The 24,268-nt window shown below is 44.0% G+C and overlaps 1 protein-coding gene and 1 long non-coding RNA gene across 6 annotated transcripts in view; both read right to left on the bottom strand.

Moving 5' to 3' along the window:
• CNIH3 (cornichon family AMPA receptor auxiliary protein 3) overlaps positions 1-24,268 on the bottom strand; it is a 373,524-nt gene that overhangs the window by 276,522 nt on the left and 72,734 nt on the right. The window lies entirely within an intron of this gene.
• On the bottom strand, positions 1,237-22,272 carry LOC107129742 (uncharacterized). Its single transcript, XR_010585824.2, has 3 exons — positions 13,528-22,272; positions 8,837-8,905; positions 1,237-1,977 (listed from the first exon to the last, which is right to left on the bottom strand). It is a non-coding gene; the product is annotated as an uncharacterized lncRNA (long non-coding RNA).

The following is a 24,268-nucleotide window of genomic DNA, read 5'->3' as shown; positions in this document are numbered from 1 at the left end:
TGGGCTGACCAGTCAGAGGCCTTTTTCAATCATACTGGGATTTTTCTGGCAAAGCAATTCCCTAAGAAGTTTATAACTTAGTACTCTTTCAGTCCATTTGCATCTGGTCATTTCATGGGACATTAGGCAAAGCAAGAAACAGTGTCCTCGTCTAGACTCTGGCCTGGGAGTTCTGTTTCTTAGCAGCAGCCTCAGGGCTCCACCCTCCTTCTCAGCTTAATGGCCTCCACTTTATCCTCTGCATCAGTGAAATTCAAACTACAGCCTGGAATGGGAAGGCCCTGCTAATCTGCTTCTTGCCCTGCAGCTCAAGGATAATTATTATTTTAATGAATCACTGATTTGTAGTCTCACAGCCATCTCTTCCTCCATAGTCTATGATTAGAAGACTTTTTAATATTTTTACTGACATGTAGGACACATATAGAGAAGTACAGAAATCACACACCTTACAGCCCACACAAATCATCACAAAGTAAGCACCTCCGTGTAATCATCGCCAGGTCAAGAAATAGAACAAAACCAGGACCTCAGAAGCCCCTCTTTTCCCCTTCCTATAACTAACCCTTTCCCTTGTCCCCAAAAGTCTCCATTCACTTGACTTCTAACACCATATATTCATTTTGCCTGGTCTTGAATCTTACATAAACGAGACTCTATGGTATTTCATCATATCAAGCTTCTTTCACTCAAAATTAGATCTGCAAGATTCTTTCATGTTGTTGCACGTAGCAATAGTTTGTTTGGTGTATTTACAAAGTATCCATTGCAAAACTACACACAATGTATTTACCCACTCTGCATTGATGGGTATTTGGGCTTTCTCAATTTGGGACTATTACAAACAATGTTGCTAATAACTTTTTTTTTTGAGACAAGGTCCCTCTCTGTCACCCAGGCTGGAGTGCAGTGGTCCAATCATAGCTCACTATAACCTTGAACTCCTGCACTCAAGAGATCCTCCTGCCTCAGCCTCCCAAGTAGCTAGGACTACAAGTACACACTACCATGTCCATCTAATTTTATTTTTATTTTTTATTTTTTGTAGAGATGGAGTCTTCCTATGTTGCCCAGGCTACTCTCGAATTCCTGGCCTCAAACAATACTCCTGCGCCAGGCTCCCCAAAACACTGGGCTTAAGCGCTTGAGCCATGGCGCCAAGTCAGCACATTTTTTGTGTGTTTTTTCTTACACATACGCACACATAGACCTAGGAGTGGAATTGCTTTGTAGTAAGGTATGCATACATTCGCCTTTAATAGATAATGCCACACTGTTTTCCAAAGTATGTGGGCCTCTTTATACTCCCACCAGCAGAGGATGAGGGTTCAACAGTTCCACATATTCATTAACACTGATATGATCAGTTGTTTTTTTAGATTTTAGCTGTTCTCCTAGAATGTGTAGTGGGATCTCCTTGCTGTTTCCAGGCATGTCCCTGATGACAGGTGAGGCTGAGCACTTTTCCTGTTGATTGTCATCTAGATCTCCTCTGTTGTGAAATGCCCTGTCAATCTCTTCCTCTCACTGTTGTATTGAACTGACTGTCCTTTTCTGATTAACTGATTTATTTGCTGGAGTTGTTTGTGTATTCCACATAGGAGCACTTTGCCAGTTGTCATCTGTCCTGGAGGAGTCAAAATCGGGCTCCAGCTCCTTCCCAATTTTAGTAGTATCTTCTGTTCTGTTTCCAGTGTCTCTGTCTTTGCTGGAATGAGCTTCATCACGTAACAGAGAACTCACCTTTTCCAACCCTGAAAAGGACAGTGTTGTCTGGCTCTCAGCTACCAAAAGAGAAAGGACTTCTTTTATCAGAGACAAATTTTTCTTCTTTTTTAACTTTCAGATGATAGAAGCTTGTCTTTTTCTCAAAGGAACTCACTAAGAACTTCAGGAAGTAGCCCACACACTCCACAGCCTGAAAAGTTCTATCAAGTGCTTTAATGACCCAGTCTCCAAAGGCATATGCTGTGAGTCCTAAGGGAGAACAGGCAACAATTTAATATGCTTTATTGGAGCATAACAAAGACTGCCAACTTCTTAGCCAGGGATAGGAGACCTTTATTGCCTTCCATTCTACCTTCAATTTGCCAATCCACATTTTAGGGTCTATTACTTGTAACACTCCATTGCTAGGTACCGATTCCTGCCAGTAATCTTTTGCAACCCTAACTAACTTACATACAAAAGAAAAAAATAAGGTGGGGGATGAGGGGAAAGATTTATTATGCAATGTAACTGAATTATCGGTCACAGCTGCATACAGGTCTCAAGCAATTTCATTTGGACCAAGTTTCTCATCATCCCTCTGTTCTCCTCTCCTCATCCCTCTACTACCCCTTTGTGTCAGCTTAATTCATTCATTCAGGTAGGTAGGCAGGTAAAATAGCCCCCAGCAATTCCAGGCTAGCATGTTATCTTTTCAGACACCTAGGACAGGGAGAACTTGTCTTTCCCAAGAGTTCCAACAGAAGTTCTGAAATTAAGCCTCACTGACCTGGCTCAGAACATGTGCTCACACTGGAATGATGGGCACAGAGGCCCCCTCACACCCAAAGAAAACCCAGTGTGTGTTTCTGAAGGAGGCACAATGGAGACTGGGAAGGCGAAAACAAAAGGTATTCTCGACAGTTATTTACCAATTGAAAGCATCTTTAAAACTTGTGACAACTCCTATCACCCAATATTCATCTTCCTTACCCCTTCTTCCTGGCTGATGGAATCTCAATTTCGCTTGCTTGGCAATATGTCCCGTTTCAGGGCATGAATCATAACCACCCTAAACCAAGGACAATAGGCACACTCCCCTTGTCCAGATTATTTAATGGGTGGATTTATAACATTCTCTGATCAATAAGATGGACAGAAGATCGACTCGGGAGGTGATTTTCCTTCCCAAGAGGAAGGGAGGTTTATGCAGACAGCCCACTTGCTGTCCTGGTCACCTCCAAGCCCATTCCCAGTTCCTGCCTCTGGACGTAGTTGTATTGAGGACGTGACGCCTGGAGCCACAGCAGCCATCTTGTAGACTGTAGGGGGAAGGCTGAGAGAGTACCAGAGATGCCCAGTTAGTGCCCTGACAACGTGGAATTACTGATCCGATCCAGAAATACCACCTCCAGTCTGCTTGTTCAGAATGCAATATGTATAAAGCCATTGGTTTTCAGGCTTTCTGGTTCTTACAGCTGTATGTACTCTAACTCTCCCATAACTATTCTCCATAAACACACGTGAGCCTCTCTTCACGCAGCTGTGGCAGGCAAGGAATAAGCAGGAATTCAGTCAACCATCATTCCTTAAGGTGAAACCACCTGGATTATCCCCATCTCACAGTACACAAATCCGAGACTGAAAAAGGAACACAAGCTATGCATGCACTTCCTGTCCCAGAACCTCTATCACTCTTCTCACTTTGTATTAACCTGAACCTTATGAAACTGACAATATTCAATTCAATGCCTTTTCTGATCTACAAAAAAGGCAATTCCATGTGGTTCAACCTAACTTTTACATATCTCTATGTGAACTAGTTGTTCATCTAAAATAATAAAAAGATCAGAATCTATTTTAAGAAGAGTTTATTCAAGAGCAAAGGTTGAGGATGAGCCTGCTTGGGAAGCACAGATTCCAAAGAATGGAAGTCAGTGTTCCTACATGTAGAAGTGTGGGATCACTTATATCAACAAAGCTTAGGGAAGCTTAACAGAATTTCAACATCTTTCTATGTAAGGCTTAATGTGTTGTGCTCAAGCCTTTCTATGTAAGGCTTGAGAGGTGGGGTGCTGCATAATAAATTTAGGGTGTCCTAAAATTTTATTTACTTTTACAAAGTGTAGAAGCAGAGAAATTGTTTCCTTCATTTCCAAGCCATGGTGAATCCCTGAGCAACAGAGGACAAAATAATAATAGTAAATGGTGCTAGGGGAGATGTGGCAAAGATGCAGCTGTTGCTGAGTCACTCTGGGAGAAAGACTCGCTGTTTATCAATTGGATATACAGCCTTGGCCTTTGGGTACTTTAAACTAGCACGAGTCAATAGAACTTTCTACAAGGATGGAAATATTCTATTCTGCACTGTCCAACAGAGTAGTCACTATCTACATTGACTAGTAAGCACTTAAAATGTGGCCGACTGTGACTGAGAAAATCAATTTTAGTTATACTTAATTTTAATTCATTTCAATTTCAATAGCCACATGTGGCTAGTAGCTACTATGTTAGTCAAAGTTCTCCCAACAAACAGAACCAACAGGAGATGCATATTAAATAATATATATATAATATAAACTATACATATCACATATTATATATTTTATGTGTGTACATACATATTGTGTATATATACATATTGCCTGCCACTTCTGCATGAAGAGTACACACACATAAAATGTATATGTGATGTGTATATTACATATATTATTTAATATAATTACATATATAACATATGTTATATACATATGTACATATAACATATGTACACACACATAAAATATATAATATGTGATCTGTATCTTTCACACACACAAGCATACACATACATGCATATAGAGAAAGAAAAATTTTCAGAACTGGCTCACACAATCATACAGGCTAAGAGGTCCCATGATCTACCGTCTGCAAGCTGGAGACCCAGGAAGCCTGGTGGTGTAGTTCCGTCCTAGTCTGAAGGCCTGAGAACCAGGGGAGCCAATAGTGTAAGTCTCAGTCCACGAACAGGAGGAGATTGATGCCCCAGCTCAAGCAGTCAGGCAGAAAAAGAGGCAAGTTCTCCCTTCCTCTGCCTTCTGTTCCATTCAGGCCCTTGAAAAACTGGATGGTGCCTACTCACATTCAGGAGGGCAATCTGCTTTACTGAGTCCACCAATTTAAATGCCACTCTCATCTGGAAATACCATCATAGGCATACCCCGAAATAAGTGTTAGTCAAACAGCTGGGCATCCCTGATCCAGACAGGTTGACACATAAAGTCAACATCACAGCAACCATCTGGACAGTGCAGCTCTAGGTTTTTAATGACTGTTCTCATGACCTCATTTCAATTGCAGAAACTGACCTTGGTCTTGCTCCATCATTTCTAGTATAAGCTAACTCTTATGGTAAATATGACCTGAATAGCCAAGTGCAGAGAAAGCTATAACCAACCTAAACCCTTAGCTAATCTAGATGGAGAAGGCCAAGGCAAGTTGTGTGACACTGCTGCCCTGGTCCCAATAGGACTGATACCCACAGCTAAGCAGACAGTAATTTATGAGGACTGAAAATCAGCAAGAGTTAGAGGCTCACTTCTCCCCAAAACCAGACTTTAAAGAAAATTAGGTACTAACACCATCTCTTCAGTTCCTGTATTTGTTTAAGGGTGATGAGGAATGGTGGTGATGGTTCAAAGTTTGTCCACGAGTTTCTCAACCCCTATTAGGGTAAAAGCACACCCACTGCAGACATGACAGTGTCTATGAATGTCTGCAGTCCTCTTCCCCAGCACAGAGCTCTGCTTATTGCAGCAGAGCTCTAAGATGGAGCTAAGAGAACTTTATATTCAGCCATCCACCTATTAATTTAATATACTGACTCTCTCCTGTGTGTCAAGCACTGCCGTATGCCCTGGAGATGCAGAGATGGGCAAAACAAAGTTCCTGTATGCATGGAGTTTACTTTTAAGAGGCTCATTCTAAGAAGGCTCTTTGAAAATAATCCCTGGAATGATCCTGCAAGGTCAACATGGATTCTCAAACAAGGCATCATGGTAACCTCTTATTAAAAATTGGCCTTCTTTAGAAGAGAGCTTGGTATTCTAAGGACTTTGGCATATATCCTACTCATTTGCAGCCTTTTCAATGCCAGAATCAGTCCTGGAGTATCAGACCAGGTTTCTATTCTAGAGTTTCAGGGAAATCTCGAGATGTGTTATGCTACATGTACCATGGCTAAGAAGATGACAATTGTCTTAACACAAGTCCCCAGGAAGGACCTAGCAACTGCTTGACTCCTCAGGCCCCAGTCACCAGAACATCCAGGGAGGTGGATGAGCCTCTCAAAGGCTCTGCGGTGGTGGGTAGTTCAGGGCACCAGCATTTGCTTCTGCTCTCTCTAGAATTTAAACAAGCTCATACTTTTAAACTCTGCTCCAAAGGCTCCAGGACTAGGCAACTCTCTGACATACTAAGACAGCAGGCTCATCTTGAGAAAAGAGTCCTATAAAAAGATATGGTCAGTGTAGTTGAAAAGATATAAGTGTGGGACAACCTGACTTGTAAATTGACTGCGGTAACTTCTTGGTCAATTTGTGTGTTGTTTCACGGATTCACACATTCACTTGGTGCATATGTGCCCAGAGATGTACTAAGTGCAGAGGGAGCAAAGATTTTTTTAAAATATGGTACCTGACCTCAAGAAGCTTTTAAAGAAGACAGAATACACTACTCGGGTGATGGAGGCACTAAAAGTCTCCGAAGTTGCTACTGTATAATTCATCCATGTAACCAAAAACCACATGTAATCCAAAAGCTATTGAAATAAAAAATATTAAAACTTAAAAAGAAGATAGAATAAACAAATTACAATACAGAAGAATAGCACTAGAAAGAAGGCAGAGCCTGGGTACCTCTGTGAACATAGAGAAAAGGCCCTGAGCCAGGGCTTGGTGGGTGCGAGGACGGTCAGAGAAAGCATCTCAGGGGAAACCAACCTGAGCTGAGTCTTGTAGAATGATCTGAAAGTGGTGTGGTTGGCCATGGTTCTCAACTTTCACTGTACCTCAGAATCCTCTGGGAATAGGCTAAAGCCTGAGACCTTTCCAGGCCAATTAAATGAGAACTTTTGAAAGTGAGGCCCTTTGTCTTTGAAGGTGAGGTACGGGTGGTTACTAAAAGCTCCCAGGTAACTCTAACGTGCAGCCAGGATTGCAATCCACAGTTCTTCCAACAAGGGTGACACGTAAGTGGCACCTCCCTGACTGTTGACATTTCTCAGGTTAGTATGGCACCAATACAGAATTAAAACAAAACAAAGAAAACCGTGGTTCATATTCATTGGAATAAACTAGTACAGCAGAAGATGCACCAGCAAAACCAATGCACAGAACAATTCAGCAAAGGATAATTTATGTGGGGAAATAAATATGGCAGAAATTAAATGGCTCCAGAAAAATGTGAACTCCTTCATTTGGAGAAATGTATCACAGATTAAACGTGCTTTAAACTTAACCCTTATCTAAGCCTTAAATCAGGACAGCACAAAACCAGGGAAATAAACAGAAGCCCTGACTTATCCAAACATACCCCAGAGAGAGCTCAAATCAGATGACAGCATGTATGTTGTTCCTCAGTGAGAGAAATTAGACTCAAATGCCACCAAACAAAACACCTAGCGTTTGAAAGAAAGGAAAGTGAGGAAGGAATGAAAAGAACAACATTAAATATACTAGGAAGGAAGGAAGGAAGAGAGAGAGAGAGAAAGTGAAAGAGAAGAGAAAGAAAGAGAAAGAGAAGGGAAGGCAGGGAGGGAGGGAGGAAGGAAAGAAAGAAGGAAGGAAGGAAGGAAGGAAGGAAGGAAGGAAGGAGGGGAGGGAGGCAGGGAGGGAGGAAGGAAGGAAGGAAAGGAAAGAAGGAAGGAAGGAAAGGAGAGAGAGAAAGGGAGGGAAGGAGGAAGGAAGGAAGGAAAGAAGGAAGGAAGGAAACGATAGAAAGGAAGGAAGGAAGGAAAGGAAAGGAAAGGATAGAGAGAAAGGGAGGGAGGGAGGGAGGAAGGAAGGAAGGAAGGTAGGTAGAAAAGGAAGGGAGGGAGGAAGGAAGGAAGGAAGGAAGAAAAGGAAGGGAGGAAGGAAGGAAGGGAGGGAGGAAGGAAGGAAGGAAGGAAGGAAGGAAGGAAGGAAGGAAGGAAGGGAGGGAGGGAGGAGGGAGGGAGGGAACCGGTGTGGTGGCTCATGCCTATAATCCCAGTACTTCAGAAGGCTAAGGTGGGCAGATCACTTGAGGCCTGGAGTTTACAGATCATTTGAGGCCAGGAGTTTGAGACCAGCCTGGCCAACAAGATGAAAACCCATCTCTACTGAAAATACAAAAATTAACTGGGTGTGGTGGTGCATGCCTGTAATCCCACCTACTTGGGAGGCTGAGGCTGGAGAATTGAGTTAACCCGGGAGACAGAGGTTGCAGTGAGCCAAGATCGTGCCACTGCACTCTAGCCTGGGTGACAAAGTAAGACTCCAAAGGAAGGGAGGAAGGGAGAAGGGAGGAAAAGAGGAAAAGTGGGGAAGGGGGGTAAGCGGGAAGGGAGGGAGGGAGGGAGAGAAAGGAAGGGAGGGAGAAAGGAAGGAAGGGAGGAAGAGAGGGAGGGAGACAGGGAGGGACAGATTAATTTGCATGTAACCCGGCATGTTCATCTTTCTATTTTATATTATGTACCTTTGCAAAAATAGAATTTGCCAGCCAGGATTAGCCCTGTGGATTAGGTTGTTTGAAATCACTGTTCCTGCAGTGAGGGCCCGTAGCTGATGTGCCAAAAAAAGGGTGAGACAGTTATCTCCGGAAGAATTATGCAGGGCTGCACGAAGAAGAGCCAGTTCCTTCCTGCACCCTCTGGTGAGGAGCTCTCTATCCCCAGGCAGGGCAGTGGCTACCCGCTTGACCAGCCTTTACAAAGGTGCTAGTATTTCACACCCTGATCTTCCTGCTGTGCCTACCTCAAACTGAGTATACACAGTGAAGAACACTTGTCATTGGGGTCTTATCTGTTAAGTTTGCTTCTAAGTGAGAATCCTTGGTTATTAAGCACCTGTTTCCCCATCTTAAATTCCTGCACTAAGTCTTCTCAATTTCTTGTTATTGTAAATCTTACCTTCCTAGGGTTTGTGGTCTGCTTCACAGTGCTCTTTTTGCAGGATGGGAGTAAAAAGAAGCCTGTTCCCTACCAGAGAATAAAGATGCTCCATCAGTGACATAAAATCAAAATTATAGACCCTGAATAAAAACATCACATAGGCCAGGCACGGTGGTTCATGCCTGTAGTCCCAGCACTTTGGGAGGTCAAGGAGGGCAGATTACTTGAGGCCAGGAGTTTGACACCAGCCTGGCCAATATAGCAAAATCCCATCTCTACTAAAATTACAAAAAATTAGCCAGGCATGGTGGCACAGGCTTGTAGTCCCAGCTTCTCAAGAGGCTGAGGTAGAAGAATCACTTGAACCCAGAAGGCAAAGGTTTTAGTGAGCCAAGATCACACCACTGCAGTCCAGCCTGGGTGACAGAGCGAGACTCTGTCTCCAAAAACAAATCTCATAAACCACACCAGGTCCTTCTTACTTGCAAGAAATGTATCAGTGGTATTCTCCTACCCTGAAACATACAGGTAATATCTAGGTAAAGTTTAATAGTAATAATAATAATAATAATTAGTAGTAGTAGTAGCAATAGAAGTTGTCATCATAATCAATAATAATAGTAATACTAATATTAATAGCAAGGATTTTTTTTGTTTTCTTCACATAAGTCACAGCCAACAAAGCAAGTAATCAGTTTTGGCAAATGGGTACCTCCTACAAGTTTTCAAGGGTTTCAATGAAATGGAATGTTGTTTAATAAACAGCAGAATGTTTAATTGTAAATTACACACACTGTAGACAAAAAGCCTCCTGGGCTTCTCCCTGGCACCTCCAAATCTGAAGTCAGGCAGGTCTTACAGTCATAACTGATATGCTGTCCCCACTCAAATCTCATCTTGAATTGTAGCTCCCCAAATCCCCACATGTCATGGGAGGTACCTGGTGGGAGGCAATTGAATCATGGGGGCAGGTCTTTCCTGTGCTGTTCTTATGGTAGTGAATAAGTCTCATGAGATTTGATGGTTTTATAAAGGGAGTTCCCCTGCACAAGCTCTCTCTTGCCTGCCTCCATGTAGGACGTGCCTTTGCTCCTCATTCACCTTCTGCCATGATTGTGAGGCCTCCCCAGCCATGTGGTACTGTGAATCAATTAAACCTCTTTCCTTTATAAATTGCCCAATCTCGGGTATGTGTTTATTAGCAGCATGAGAACAGACTAATGCAATAACCATAGTAGTAACTGCCATTTATTAAGTGCTTTCTCTATGCCAAGAGCTATGCTAACAGTGTTACAAACTTTATCTCACTTCATCTTCAGAACAACCCAGTGGGGTAGGTATTTTATAGATGATGAAACTTAGGCTAAAAAGGTAAAGTAATTTACCAAGATCACATGCTCGTAATTGGTACCACTAAGAGATTCAACCCATTGCACCATGCCTGGATCTTAAGAAAACCTGTTTCTAACCACTATTCCTCCATACAAAGCAAAAGGAGGAGTAAACTTGAAATCCCAAGGCTGGCTTCTAGTTCTCCTTCTTCCTCTTGTCCTCTGGAGCTGCAGGGGTTGTTGTGTATCTCTGAATCTCAGTTTCCTCAGCATAAAACGAGGCTAGGCCTCCTGCCCTGCATACGTCATAAGGTTGTCACAGTGACTGAATGAGTATGAGAGGGTCTAGAAGAGACCTCTAGGGGCTGAAAAGCAAACAAAAAAGCCTCGATGCCATGGCTCACACCAGTAACTCCAGTGCTTTGGGAGGCCAAGCTGGGAGGATCGCTTGAGGCCGGAGTTCAAGACCAACCTGGACAGCATAAAAAGACCCTGTCTCTAAAAACAAGTTTTAAAAATTAGGCAGGTGTGTTGGTGCATGCCTGTAGTCCCAGCAAGGCTGAAGCAGGAGGATCCCTTGGAACCCAGGAGTCCAAGGCTACAGTGAGCTATGATTGCACCACTGCACTCCAGACTGGGAGACAGAGATCTTATCTCTAAAAAACTAAATAAATAAAAATAAAAAATAAGACAAGGTCTGAAGGCAGGCACCAAGTCTGCCTGGCATCCCCAGTATTTTGCCCTCAGTTAATGTTTATTGAAGTAATAATGCATCTGAAAGTGCTTAGAAAGCTGTAGAGCATCATAAAGTATGAGGTTCATGAATCGCCGCAGTCTGTGGCCACCTCGGGTGAGGGCTGGCTCTGCTGCTAAAGCCTCCCCAGGGTATCTAGAGAATTCATCTCTAAGGTGCATAAACCTCAGACTTCTAAGCACTAGAAATGAACACCACTCCATTATCCAGTCTACAGATTTCAGTAGCGAACCATAAGCATGCTGACCGGCCACTTGCTAAAGATCGCTCAGTTTATCAAGCTTTATGATGAAAGGGTCTATTCTGCATTCCTTACCCTCCTCAAGGCACCCCCATTATTCCCAAGGCCCAGCACACAGCATTAACACCTCCACTGGGTTGGCAGTAATAACATTCTAGTGTTTCTCCTCAGCAAAGATTTGCTCAGAAATAAAAAAGACAAGAATATATTTCCCTAATGGCAAATGCAGCAACCCGGATCGAGACTGTTATTCTAAGTGAAGTATCTCAGGAATGGAAAACCAAACATCGTATGTTCTCACTCATAGGTGGGAGTTAAGCTATAAGGACACAAAGGCATAAGAATGATATAATAGACTATGGGGATTTAAGGGGAAGGGTGGGAGGGGTGAGGGATAAAAGACTACACACTGGGTACAGTGTACACTGTTTAGGTGATGGTGCACCAAAATCTCAGAAATCATCACTAAAGAACTTATCTATGTAACCAAACACCACCTGTTCCCCAAAAACCACTGAAATAATAATAATAATAAACTACAAAAAAAGGAATATATTTCCCCTCAGAGAGAAACGTCCTGGAAGGCGAGGCATCAAACGCCACTCCATGAGGGTGAGTAAACCCTGTGGGGTTGAGATCAGCCCCACCGCAGCCTACAAAAATGCTATGTGTAATCAGAGTTTCAGCATCCCGATTTATGAAATGGCTCCATTAAATAGGCTCCCAGTTGGCATTTCTGCACACACTATGGGGTGTGCAGAACAGGCTCCTGCTCCAAGGCATGCTCAGCACTGCCCCATGGGGGTATGGCGGTCATCCCACCACCGCTGCCAACCTCCATCAGGTCAAGAGAACAGAGAGATAGGGGGAAATGCAAGAAACTGAGATACCCCCCACCCACCCACACACACACACACACAAATATATTCCACAGCCAGAACAGTCATACCTGGCCATCACAATATGCAAGATGCCCCATCTCCAGGATCCAGGTGAAATCCTCCCCTATCCCCTAAAAACAGCTCTTAATTTCCCTGTCACTGAAACAGAAGCAGAGCTGGGGAAGTGGGTGGAGCCATCTGGCTTTATACCTATATCTCCTAAAAAAAAACAAAAACAAAAACAAAAAAAACAGAGGGGGGCTGGGAAGGGCTCACAAGGAAAGAGTGTGTCACTGTAGCACTGCCTAGAGACAGATTTTCTGGCGGGGATGATGCGATGATGGCAGAGGGTAGGAAAATGTGCTGCAAAGTTTACAATCTGCCCCATCTGTTCAGCGCTGTTCTGTCCGTGGCAGGCGCCGAATGGCTTATCGGCTCTTGCCGCGCAGACACATGCAGGGGCCAGGCTGTCTGGGGAAGCCTACAGAGACGTGGAGGGCCAGCACCACTGCCTGGGGCATGCAGAGGGTTTGCAGAGCCCAACCCCAAAGGCAGAAAGCCCATGACTCTTCATGGCAGCCCTTTTGCTTTGAGATCTAGGAACCTTTCATCTCTAGCATCTCTGGAGCTGCAGGGGTTGTTGTGTATCTCTGAATCTCAGTTTCCTCAGCGTAAAACGAGGCTAGGCCTCCTGCCCTGCATATGTCATAAGGTTGTCACAGTGACTGAATGAGTAAGAGGGGGTCTAGAAGAGACCTCTAGGGGCTGAAAAGCAAACAAAAAAGCCTCGATGCCATGGCTCACACCAGTAACCCCAGTGCTTTGGGAGGCCAAGCTGGGAGGATCGCTTGAGGCTGGAGTTCAAGACCAGAGCTAGGCTTTGAAAACACAAGGATGAATAAGATGCAATATCGGTCCTCTAGGGTTCATAGTCTTGTGGGAAGCCCATAGATGTGGCCCAATGGTAGCACCTGGAGTTGACTATGAAGTCAGCAAGGTAAGTTGAGCTGTGAAGGGCTTTATGTGCCAAGCCAAAGTGCGTGGATTTTTTTTATTTTTTTTTTTGAGTCAGAGTCTCACTTTGTCACCAGGCTGGAGTGCAGTGGCACAATCTCAGCTCACTGCAACCTCCACCTTCCAGTTCAAGCAATTCTCCTGCCTCAGCCTCTCAAGTAGCTGGGACTACAGGCACGCGCCACCATGCCTAGCTAATTTTTGTATTTTTAGTAGAGATGGGGTTTCACCACGTTGGCCAGGATGGTATCAATCTCTTGACCTCATGATCCGCCCACCTCAGCCTCCCAAAGTGCTGGGATTACAGGGGTGAGCCACCGCACCCAGGTAGTGCATGGATTTTTTTTCTCTACATTTGTGGGTCATAAAACACAATCCAGAGGGTACAAGAAGAAAATACTAAAATGTTTATATATTTATTTTTATACAATTAAATACATAATAAGCTAAGTTTTATTAATATTCACTCTAAGCAACGATCTTCATACCTTCACTTGGTCCACTCATCAGTGACCACAAGTCACAGGGTCTTGAGTGATCCTGGGGGAAGAGTGGGCATCCCACAACATGGATGGGTTGACAGTGGCGATTCCACTTCTCAGCTCTCATTCAGCATGATGTGGCCTATTATATAGACACGCCTGGGTAAGTGGAACTACAGAGAAGATTCAGCGTTTAACTATCCCCAAAGTGGGCAAGAGGCTTAAATTTTTTTCTAAAAAGAAACTGTGGGCTGAAGAAATAATGCAAATAAGACAAACAGCAAGAAAGAGGCAGACCTGACAAGTTGTTAGCCACATTTCAGAGGCAAACAAGACAATATAATCAGATCTCACGAGCCAGCCAAAAAGTTTTCAAATTACCAAAAGACTATTTGAAACATGGCTTGGCGCATGCTGTTGCTAATGAGGAATCTAACCCTAAGTGTAATTGTGCTCAAGATATTATTAGCTGACAACAGTAATGAAACCATTGCAGTTAACAAGACATTTCAAAATACTGCTTTCATTTTCTTTATCATGTTTTTTGATTTAATATTTGTGTATACTTTACAATGAGCATAATATATTGGTACAGTAATGCATGTATAAAAGTACAAATAAATGAGCATACATCTGCTGGGAGTGCGTACTCAACACTTTTCACTGCTAAAGAGTGGTAATCAAATTGATGCAACTGTAAATAGCCTAGACCCCCACCCAGACCCTCCTGTTCTTGGCTTTCACCTTCCAGGAGCAGTAGGAAAAACACTAAAAACATTAAAAGTGGGCACTGCCTACTAAAACTTTGTCAAAGATAATTCCAAAGAGTAAGACCTGCTGGTTTAACCACTCTTTCTTCCTAGTCATAGCCATGTGCCAGAGAGGACCATGTACCCAGCTAAATCTCAGCTCTGCAACTCACCAAGATATGGGGCAATTCAAGTCACTTCTCTGGCCTAGGCTCCACACATGCAAAATAAAGGAGTGTGAGGTGGTATGGGAGGCAGAGAAGGGGTTTCTATTTTAATGGGGGTTTTGTTGTTGTTGTTGTTGTTGTTTGTTTGTTGAGACAGGGTCTCACTCTCACCAAGGCTGGAATGCAGTGGCATGATCACGACTCACTGCAGCCTCAACCTCCCTGGGCTCAGGTGATCCTGCCACCACACTCTCCCAAGTGGCTGGAACTACAGGCTCGCACCACCACACCCAGTTACTTTTTGTATTTTTCGTAGAGACAGGGTTTTGCCATATTGCTAAGGCTGTTCTTGAACTCCTGGCCTCAAGTGATGCGCCCACCTCAGCCTCCCAAAGTGCTGGGATTATAGGTGTGAGCCATTATGCCCAGCTTATTTTAATGTTAATTCTTTATCTTAATATGTATTTGAAAAATAGTAATTTTCCATTTATGATGGTGGTCTTCTTTAAATCCACTTATGTAAGTTTTACAGGAGTAGATATTAAAATACTAAGCAAATAATATAGCTAGTGTGCAGATTTAGATGTCAAAAACTGGGGGCTGGAGTCTAACTGTGGACTCAGAAACCCTGGCTGGATGATTTTTATCTAGTGCCCAGGTCTGAAACTCTATGATTATTCTTAACCTGTACGCATATAAACTAAACTATTGTAAGGTCCTTATAGGAAACAATAGGACTTAGACAAGTATGTTCCAGTTCAGTTCAGGTAGATCATGTTATCCCTCTTGGCCCTTGGCCCCTGATTTAAGATGAACAAATGCAAATCAAAAGATGAATGAAATAGCTTTTTGTGGTGACAGCTTCTGCTGCTGTTGGAGATGAGGTTTGAAGGAGAGGGGTGTTTGTTTGTTTGTTTGTTGCTTTAATAAAGAAAGCTCTCTGCCTTGCCGTTGTGGGAGTCTAAAACTACTGTGGAAAGAAATGTCCAAATACCAGCAAAGGGAGGGAAGGAACATGAGCCTCAGGCCCTGTCCCTCACCCAGACGCCCTCTCCCGGCAGAAATGTGCGGGTTTGGTGCCCCCTGCTGGCCCTTTTCTGACAAAGACGGACACCCAACCACGGAGGGCCTGGGAGGGCCACTGTATAATGAGCCTCTCAATGGTCGTGTGAGTGCACAGTCTTGCAAAAATGCACCTGAAACAACAGCAATGCATAAGGCATGATTGTTAAGAAAACAGATCCCATGAAGTGGCTCTGTGTCTCCTCCTTCCTGCCACTATATTGAATTAATGTGTAACTTGAATAGACAACAACAGAACCCGGGGGAAAATTTGAAAGGCCTCTTCTTATCACTGCTTCTGTCCTCAGCCAGATGGTTCCCCGTGTTCTCCAGGTGTACTGAGAACACAGTTAGCTTTTGCAACAGCCCTTACATGCATCTGAACTGAGGCTGGGAAGCGAAGCTCAGGCATTGCAATCATTTCCTCAAGAAACAAACTGGCCAGGCACAGGGGCTCACACCTGTAATCCCAGCACTTTGGGAAGCTAAGGCAGGAGGATCACTTGAGTCCAGGAGTCTGAGATCAGCCTGGGCAACATAGAGAGACCCTACCCCCAACTCTACAAGAATTAAAAAAAAAAAAAAATTAGCCAGGCACGGTGATATGTGCCTATAGTCCCAGCTACTCAGCAGGCTGAGGTGGGACGATTGCTTAAGTCTGGAAGGTTTAGGCTGCAGTGAGCTGTGACACACCACTGAACTCCAGCCTGAGTGACAGAGCAAGAACCAGTGTTTAAAAAAAAGTTAGGTAGGCTACATTGTAAATTATACAAAGGGATACACGCTGCGGGCAGGGTCTCTGTTCTCAAAGGGCTTTCCATCTAGAAAAAGATATAAAAACAGAAATGGTTAATAATGTCAGTTACCATTTATTAAGCCAGCCACTTTACCATTATCTCCAATGTTAACAACAATGCTGTAAGCTAATAATTGCCACGTTGCAGATCGGTAAACAGGTTCAAAGAGGCCAAAGGACATAGGCCAAAAGCGGGAGAGCCAGGTCTCCAACCCTGGTCAGCTTGACTCTGAACTCCATTCTCTGTCCACTCGCATCATTTTTGGCCTAGTTCCCCTATACATGTAGGAAGATAAACTACACCCACCCACACATGGGCCCACACATGAACAGGGAGGGCATGTACCCATGACAGTAGCCACCTCAGGGGCTGGAGGGAGGTAAATGGGCTGGAGGGGTGGCAGGGTGGGTGGGATGAAGGAAATACAAATGTGCTATTTATTTTATTTTAAAAACAAACAAGGTTTAAAGCCCACATATACCTCATGGTATGTTGTTAGACTATTTAAAAAATACTTTTAAATGCAAATAAAAATTGTTAAATGTAAAAAAATGTCAACATTTGTTCATTTTGGTTGATGGGAACCTTGCTATTCATTATTTTATTCTCTGTATAGCTCCATTTTTTCTTTTTTGTTTTTGAAACAGGTCTCACTCTGTTGCCTCAGCTGAAGCACAGAGGCACCATCATAGTTCACTGTAACCTCAAACACCTGGGCTCAAGTGATTTCTCCCCTCAGCCTCCCAAGTAGCTGGAACTACAGGCATGCACCACCACACCTCACTAATTTTTTAATTTTCTGTAGAGACGGGGTCTCACTTTGTTGCCCAGGCTAGTCTCAAATTCCTGACCTCAAGCGATCCTCTGCCTTGGCCTCTCAAAGTGCTAGGGTTACAGGCATGAGCCACCATGCCCATTCTTAGCTCCAAACTTTTTAATTCTTAAATGTGTTTTGTTTCAGACAGGGTCTTGTCCTGTCACCAGGTTGGAGTGCAGTGGCATGATCATAGCTCACTGCAGCCTTGCCCTCCTGAACTCTGAGGATCCTCCTACTTCAGCCTCCTGAATAACTGGGACTACAAGTGTACGCCACCACACCCAGGTAATTTCTTCACTTTTTATAGACAAGGAGTCTTGCTATGTTGCCCAGACTGGTTGCAAACCAGCCTCAAATGATCTTCCCACCTGAGCCTCCCGACATGCTAGGATTACAGGCATGAGCTGCCACACCTGGCCTAGTAAATAATATTTTTATTTAGGAGGAAAGAAGGAAAGAAACCGAAAGGAAATAAGTATCCTCCAAGGATCTGAATATGAAATCATGAAAACCAGTCTACCCACTTTGTAACCACATGCAAGTATGACTGCGAACCCACAGGTTCAATCCAAGTAGAGAATACTCAGCTATTTACACAGTGGCTTTTGTCTGGGGACCTCAAAGCACTTCACAAACACAAATTAATTCTACCTCTTGTCACCTCCTAAAAGATGGAGTAGCATTTTACAGATTATTAAGTAGGGTCTGGGGAAAATGAAGTGTCTTATCTGACATCACACCATGAGTTACAGACTGAACTGGGAATAGAGCCTTGGAAACGACAAGCAGCCCTCTGGCCTAACCACAACTGTGACAGCATCACTGATAAAGAAGAAACCTATAGCATCTGCCGCTCCTATTCTTTTCATGATATATTATAATGCACTGTGCCTTTAAGAAGCAGGCCTTTCAGAGAGGCCAGCCTCCCTTTCCTCACATTAAGCCTCATCTGAAAATATCCTACCATGCATAAACAGAGGTCTTTTTCAGGGACAACCCAAACCACATCCTGTGGCTTTCATTTTGCATCTCCAGCCAGGCGGTGTTCAGTGCTGGCCTATGGTAGAATGAAACAACTCTCCTCCTTTCCCCCTTTCCCCTTCTCTCAGAGGACAAAGCCAGGGAGGAAAGGGGCAACCTGTTACCATCAGACCTCAGTGCCAAGGAGGCCTGGTGTGTGCTGAGCCAGGACAGAGAGTATGTGCTCCAGAACCCCCTTTGGAGTGTCAGTCAGTAAACTCTGGTTGTGCCATCCTGGAACCTGGCTCCTCTATGGTTCCTCTTACCTGCCTACCTGAGCCCCATGGCATCAAGGTCAATGACTGGCCAGGACACTAATATGGTTCTAGTTCTTTTTTTTTTTTTTTTTTTTTTTTTGAGACAGGGTCTTGTTCTGTTGCCCAGGCTGGAGTGCAGTGGCATGATCATGGCTCACTGCAGCCTCAAACTCCTGGCCTCAGATAAGCCTCCTGCCTCAGCTTCCCAAAATGCTGGGATTACAGCCACAAGCCATGTGTCCAGCCTTGTTTCTGGTTCTCGCTGTCACTCACCTCAATTCTGAGTCTCCCAACTGGGCTCCGTGGCTCCTGACTGCTGATAGTGATTGTTTTAAAACACAACGCTGACCACGGGACGCCCCTACTGACATTCCACACCTGCCCATCAGCTGAGGATGAAGTTTAAGCTCCTTCGCATGGGGAACGGGGCAAACTGGCTCCCACTGACCCCTCCAGCTTCTTCTACCTCTGCTCCCTCTTCCCAGTAACAGAGCCTCTCACAGGGGCAGTTCCAAGGAGAACATCCATAGACTTCCCTCAGTGAGTCAAGAGGGAGGAGTCCAGAGTTCAGTTATCAAGTTTAAACAAGGCAGGATGAGAAGTGCAGGCCAGCGGCAGAGCCACGAGGTCCGTGCTGCTAGGAGCCCACGGAAAGCGGACTAAGAAAAGGAAGGCCTGAAGCCCAGAAACCAGTAGCCAAAGGAGCTTCCTCTGTGGTTCCTGCATCAAGGGCAGGAAAGCACTGAGAAAGAGACACCACCACTTTCTGGGGCCCCTTTTCTAGGTGGGACAGCTGGGGCTTACCCCTGGGAGACACTGACACTGTCGCCTGCAGCTCTGAGGAGGGAAGGAGGTTGCAGGACTGCTCCTCAGGTCTGGATGCCACCCCAGCAGGCCAGACTGAGGCACCACAATGCACTCGAACTTCGGGCGAGGGAGGCACAGAGGTGCCAGAGACTGAGCATGGGTCTCATCATCACCGGCCTGGCACCTCACACTTCTGTTTGTTTGGATTAATCTTGTAGCCAAGAGGGAGCTGTGGAGGATCTCACCTGGGGAGTAACATAATCAGACCGAGGTTTCCAGAAAAACCCCTCTGGCAGCTGTTTGAGGCAGGGAGGGTACTTAAGAGATGATGACAAGAGTCCAGAGGACAGGACAGCAAGAGTCTGACCTGTGGAAAGGAGGGTGGGCCAGGGAGATGGGGCTGCATGGATTGGGCACTGGGTCTCTGGGGAGGGTAGATTATATGTGAGCTGGACGAAAGCATGGAGCCAGAACAGACAGGAGAAGCTGAGAGGAAAACTCACAGCCAATAAACAAACCACAATCCGGGCTTTCTTTTCTTCTTTCCTTTCTTCTTTCCCTTCTTTCCTTTCTTCTTTCCCTTCTTTCCTTTCTTCTTTCCTTTCCTCTTCCTCTCTTTCTTCAGGGTTTCACTCTCACCCAGGCTGGAGTACAGTGGCATGATCTTGGCTCACTGCAAACCTCCACCTCCCGGGTTCAAGTGATTCTTGTGCCTCAGCCTCCCAAGTAGCTGAGATTACAGGCACGCACCACCACCACGCCCGGCTAATTTTGTATTTTTAGTAGTGACAGGGTTTCTCCAAGTTGGCCAGGCTGGTCTTGAACTCCTGACCTCAAGTGATCTGCCCGCCTCGGCCTCCCAAAGTGCTGGGATTACAGGCGTGAGCCACCATGCCCAGCCAGGGCTTTTTTTTTTTACCATAAGGTTTGCCCAGGAGTAGACAATACAGGCAACTTCTCTCTTTTAGTATCTAATAACACATTTTACCTCTAGCATTTACTCAAATGCCTAGTTCCACTACTAAACCCTAAACTACTTTAGAATAAAAATCGTAGTTATCTTTGAACCCCCCAGGGTCTAATACTGTACCTGACATATAACAGGTGTTTAATAAACAAAGTCTCATTGGCTAGAATACAGAAATACATATATACATACATTTATATCTATATGATTATGACAAACCATATATGATTAGTGGGAGAAGCTGGAAGTTAGAGTTGTACTATATTTTGAAGAATGTTGAGTTAAAGATATATTTGATACTCTAAGTAATGGGGTATCATTGAAGTTTTATGACAAGGAGAGTAATTTTATCAGAGCTACACTTAGGAAACTAAACTGGGCAAGACGTTTTATGGAATAAAGCAGGAAGGAACTGTAAGTAAGATTAACAGAAAGTTACAGCAATATTTTATCATAAAGAGTTCCTGCACAGGGTATAACTAATGGCCTGTGGCCCCATTCTACAGACTGCAACCTAAGTCATTGACCATTAAGTTAAAAATCACATCTTAGGAATTCCAATTAAGACATAGACAAATACAGTATAAAATCCAACTGTGCTAGTCCGAATATTTCTGTCTTTACTGGGAAAGCCTGCCCCTTCAAACGCCAGAAGCATTTACAACTCTCCCAGATCTGAGCCTGTGCCATGTTGTGAGTTTGAAAAGGCCCACATCTGGCTTTAATGATCATTGTCTAAAAAGAAACATATCTGAAGGATTGGAGAGAAAGGAAAACTTTGGGGGGAAAAGAAGAGAAGAACATGTTTTATCTCAAGCCACCTAGCTTCTATTTTGTAAATTTATCTATTGCCAAATACATTTTAGGAGTAGATTCTCACAAAACATACATATACCAGAAAATAGCAGTCTTAAATGGAAATACCTCTCATCCACTACTCTGGCATGGCAGATGGCCCTCTCCTGATGTTCAGGGAAATGGACTTTGCTTTCAGAGAGAAAAGCCTATAAAACAATGAGGAGTTGTCTAGCGTATGCAGAAATGCTTAACCCCTTGCCCGAAGGTATCAAACCTGTATATGGAATACAAACAGCATTCCTGAGCGGGGACTAAGTCTTATTCATCTTCATATCACCACAGTGCATTGCACATAGTAAATATCTCTAAATATGAGCATACATAGTTTAATAAGAAGGCTCAGCTCTTGAGGTATAAAGATAAATTGGCCTCCCGCACTGGTAAGTCTGTGGGGTTTCTGCAGTTCAGTAAGAATCCAAATACAGGACAAGACACCAAGTACCCCTTGCTTGTAGACACCCTTGATAACAGAGCGGAGATGAAGTTGAGTTTTGGGGCTTAGACTGTGTTATATTCAAAAGCGTTTTGGTTTAACTATGGGCCCTCAGGCTGCAGCGTCTAACATCATGGGAATACACATACACCAGAGAAAGATCACGTACGCATATATATTTGGCAAACATTAAATAGAATTTATGATGTGCTGGCACTATTTTAATCGCCTGAAAAATATTAACCCATTTAATGTAATTGTCAGAACAAACCCCAGAACATAGGCACTATTATTATCCTCATTTACAAATGAGAAAACTGAGGCACAGAGAGGACACTTGCCCAGGGTCACATTGCTATTAAGTGACAGAGTCAAGATTTGAACCTGATCTGTCTGGCTCCAAGTCTGTGTCTTAACAACACCTGGCCTCATGAACAGCTCTTTTCTGGGTTGCAACAACAATTCTCTGTTTGGTTTGTTGGATCTGGAGGGATATATACATGTTGATATGTTTATAAGAATTGGTGACTGGGCACGGTGGCTCGTGCCTGTAATCCCAGCACTGTGAGAAGCTGAGGCCAGCAGGTCACTCAAGCCCAGGAATTTGAGACCAGCCTGAGTAACATGGTGAAACCCCGTCTCTACAGAAAAATACAAAAATTAGGCAGGTGTGGGCACACCTGTGGTCCCAGCTACTCAGAAGGCTGAGGTAGGAGGATCACCCGAGCCCCAAGAAGTTGAGGCTGCAGTGAGCCATGATCACACCACTACACTCCAGCCTGGGAGACAGAGACCCTGTCTCAAAAAAAAAAAAAAAAAAAAAAAGAATTGGTGCTTCCCTTGTTTTATGAGTATGAATACTTCTCATCAACATGTAGATACTGAGCTTGTTGATAATTAAAATGTGATCACTTTCTCTCTAGTCCAATTCCAGGCATGGTCTAATTGCTTAATATATGTGAAATTCTAGTACGGAGAAGTGTCTAACGGAAAAGCAAGCAACTCCATTTCCCAAGGGTGGCTGCTAGACACGTGGCTTGTTGGCTGCCCTTCTGATCTCACATCGTTACCCTAAAAGGGCTGTATCAGGTTTAACTTCAGGGAAGCCTTTGGAACAGGGACGATGTAATCTCAGTTCTCACTCATCCTCCCCCACTTGCACACGCCCTACAGAGTAACATGCAGACTAAAACTCCACTGAGCAGCAGGGACTGCCAGCAGATCCTCTGCCACTGGGGCCAGGAGGGTGGCACAGAGCAGGGTCCTGGGGCCTGGCAGAGCAGAAGCCAAGGCTGAGCGAGGAAGGAGGGAAGACAGTAAATACGGAATGTGCTAGCTTCATCACTGTGCCTGAAGTCTTTTACATCCCACAGTTCTGGGACAAAGAGAAGTTACTGCGTGTGTGTGTGTGTGTGTGCGCGCGCGCGCGCGTGCGCGTGCGCGCTCACGCATGCACGTGCATATGTGTGCAAGGAATGGGAATGTGGCCCCAGGCCTGGTGACACACCGACAGCACTTCACTGCTGATTTTTTGGTTTATTTAATACTTAGCTGCCTTTGTTACAAAGGATTTTCATTCCTAAGAGATCCATTATTTTCAAAAGATTCATTCTCGAAAGATCATTATTGTTCAATATTCTATAAACCAAGATTCCTTAAAATAAGAAGGTTTGGGTCTCAGGAGCAATCTTTCCAACTGGGAGCAGGGGAGGGAGTATATTTCCAAAGTGGCAAAACAAAATGAAGCCTTTAAGCCAATCATTTCAAAAGAAGTAACCAAACTTTTAGTGCAATAGGTCACAGGGATCAAAGTACTACTTTCGGTTAAAGCTTTGGCTTGTTCAAAGGACTTTGCACTTCCAAATTTTTTGGGTAATCAACTGGCAGTTTACCAATTTTATTGAACACCAAGGGTTCATATGGTGTTGGTATAAACAGTAAATAAAATTAAAGTTTAGAATCTGCTCTACAAAGACAATGTTACTGAAAGGCATGAACAATATAAATAAAACGAAACAAGATCTTAGAGTCAAACAGACCTGAGTCTGAATTCCAACTCTGGCAGCTATGTAATCCTAGTCAAGTTACTCAATCTTTTTGAGCCCTAGTTTTCTTGTGGGTAAAATGGGGATAATTACACCTACCCTAGGGGTTTGGTTTTCCTGTGAAAGTTAGAGGAGATAATATGTAAAAGTTTTCAGCATGACGCAAAAATAAGTGTTTACTAAATATTAGTTATCTTCCCTGTGAAAATAAAGAAAAGTAATATGCCATCATTGTGAAGTAACGTCACTCTGCAAATTTACAAACAACTTAACCAAAATGAAAAGGAAAATGTATTCAGGGTATCTACTGAGTACCCACTACATGTATATCACAATTCATGATATGGCAAAAAAGACTTTTTTTTTTTCCTTTTTGAGACAAGGTTTTGCTTTGTCAACGGTTGGAGTGCAGTGGCATGAACACAGCTCACTGAAGCCTTGACTTCCCGGGCTCAAACAGTCCTCCTATCTCAGCCTCCTGGACTACAGGCGTGCACTACCACACCTGGCTAATTTTTGTATTTTTTGTAGAGATAGAGTTTGGCCATGTTGCCTAGGCTCATAACCCACTTTTCAAAAGCTTACACTTGACCTGTCTCTCAAGAAAAGAAAGAAAGGGCCGGGCGCGGTGGCTCAAGCCTGTAATCCCAGCACTTTGGGAGGCCGAGACGGGCGGATCACAAGGTCAGGAGATCGAGACCATCCTGGCTAACACGGTGAAACCCCGTCTCTACTAAAAATACAAAAAACTAGCCGGGCGAGGTGGCG

Source organism: Macaca fascicularis, chromosome 1, assembly GCF_037993035.2.
Source record: "Macaca fascicularis isolate 582-1 chromosome 1, T2T-MFA8v1.1".
In the NCBI taxonomy this organism is placed as follows: Eukaryota; Metazoa; Chordata; class Mammalia; order Primates; family Cercopithecidae; genus Macaca; species Macaca fascicularis.
Note: the sequence above shows the minus strand (reverse complement) of the source record. Positions and strands in the feature narration are given on the sequence as shown.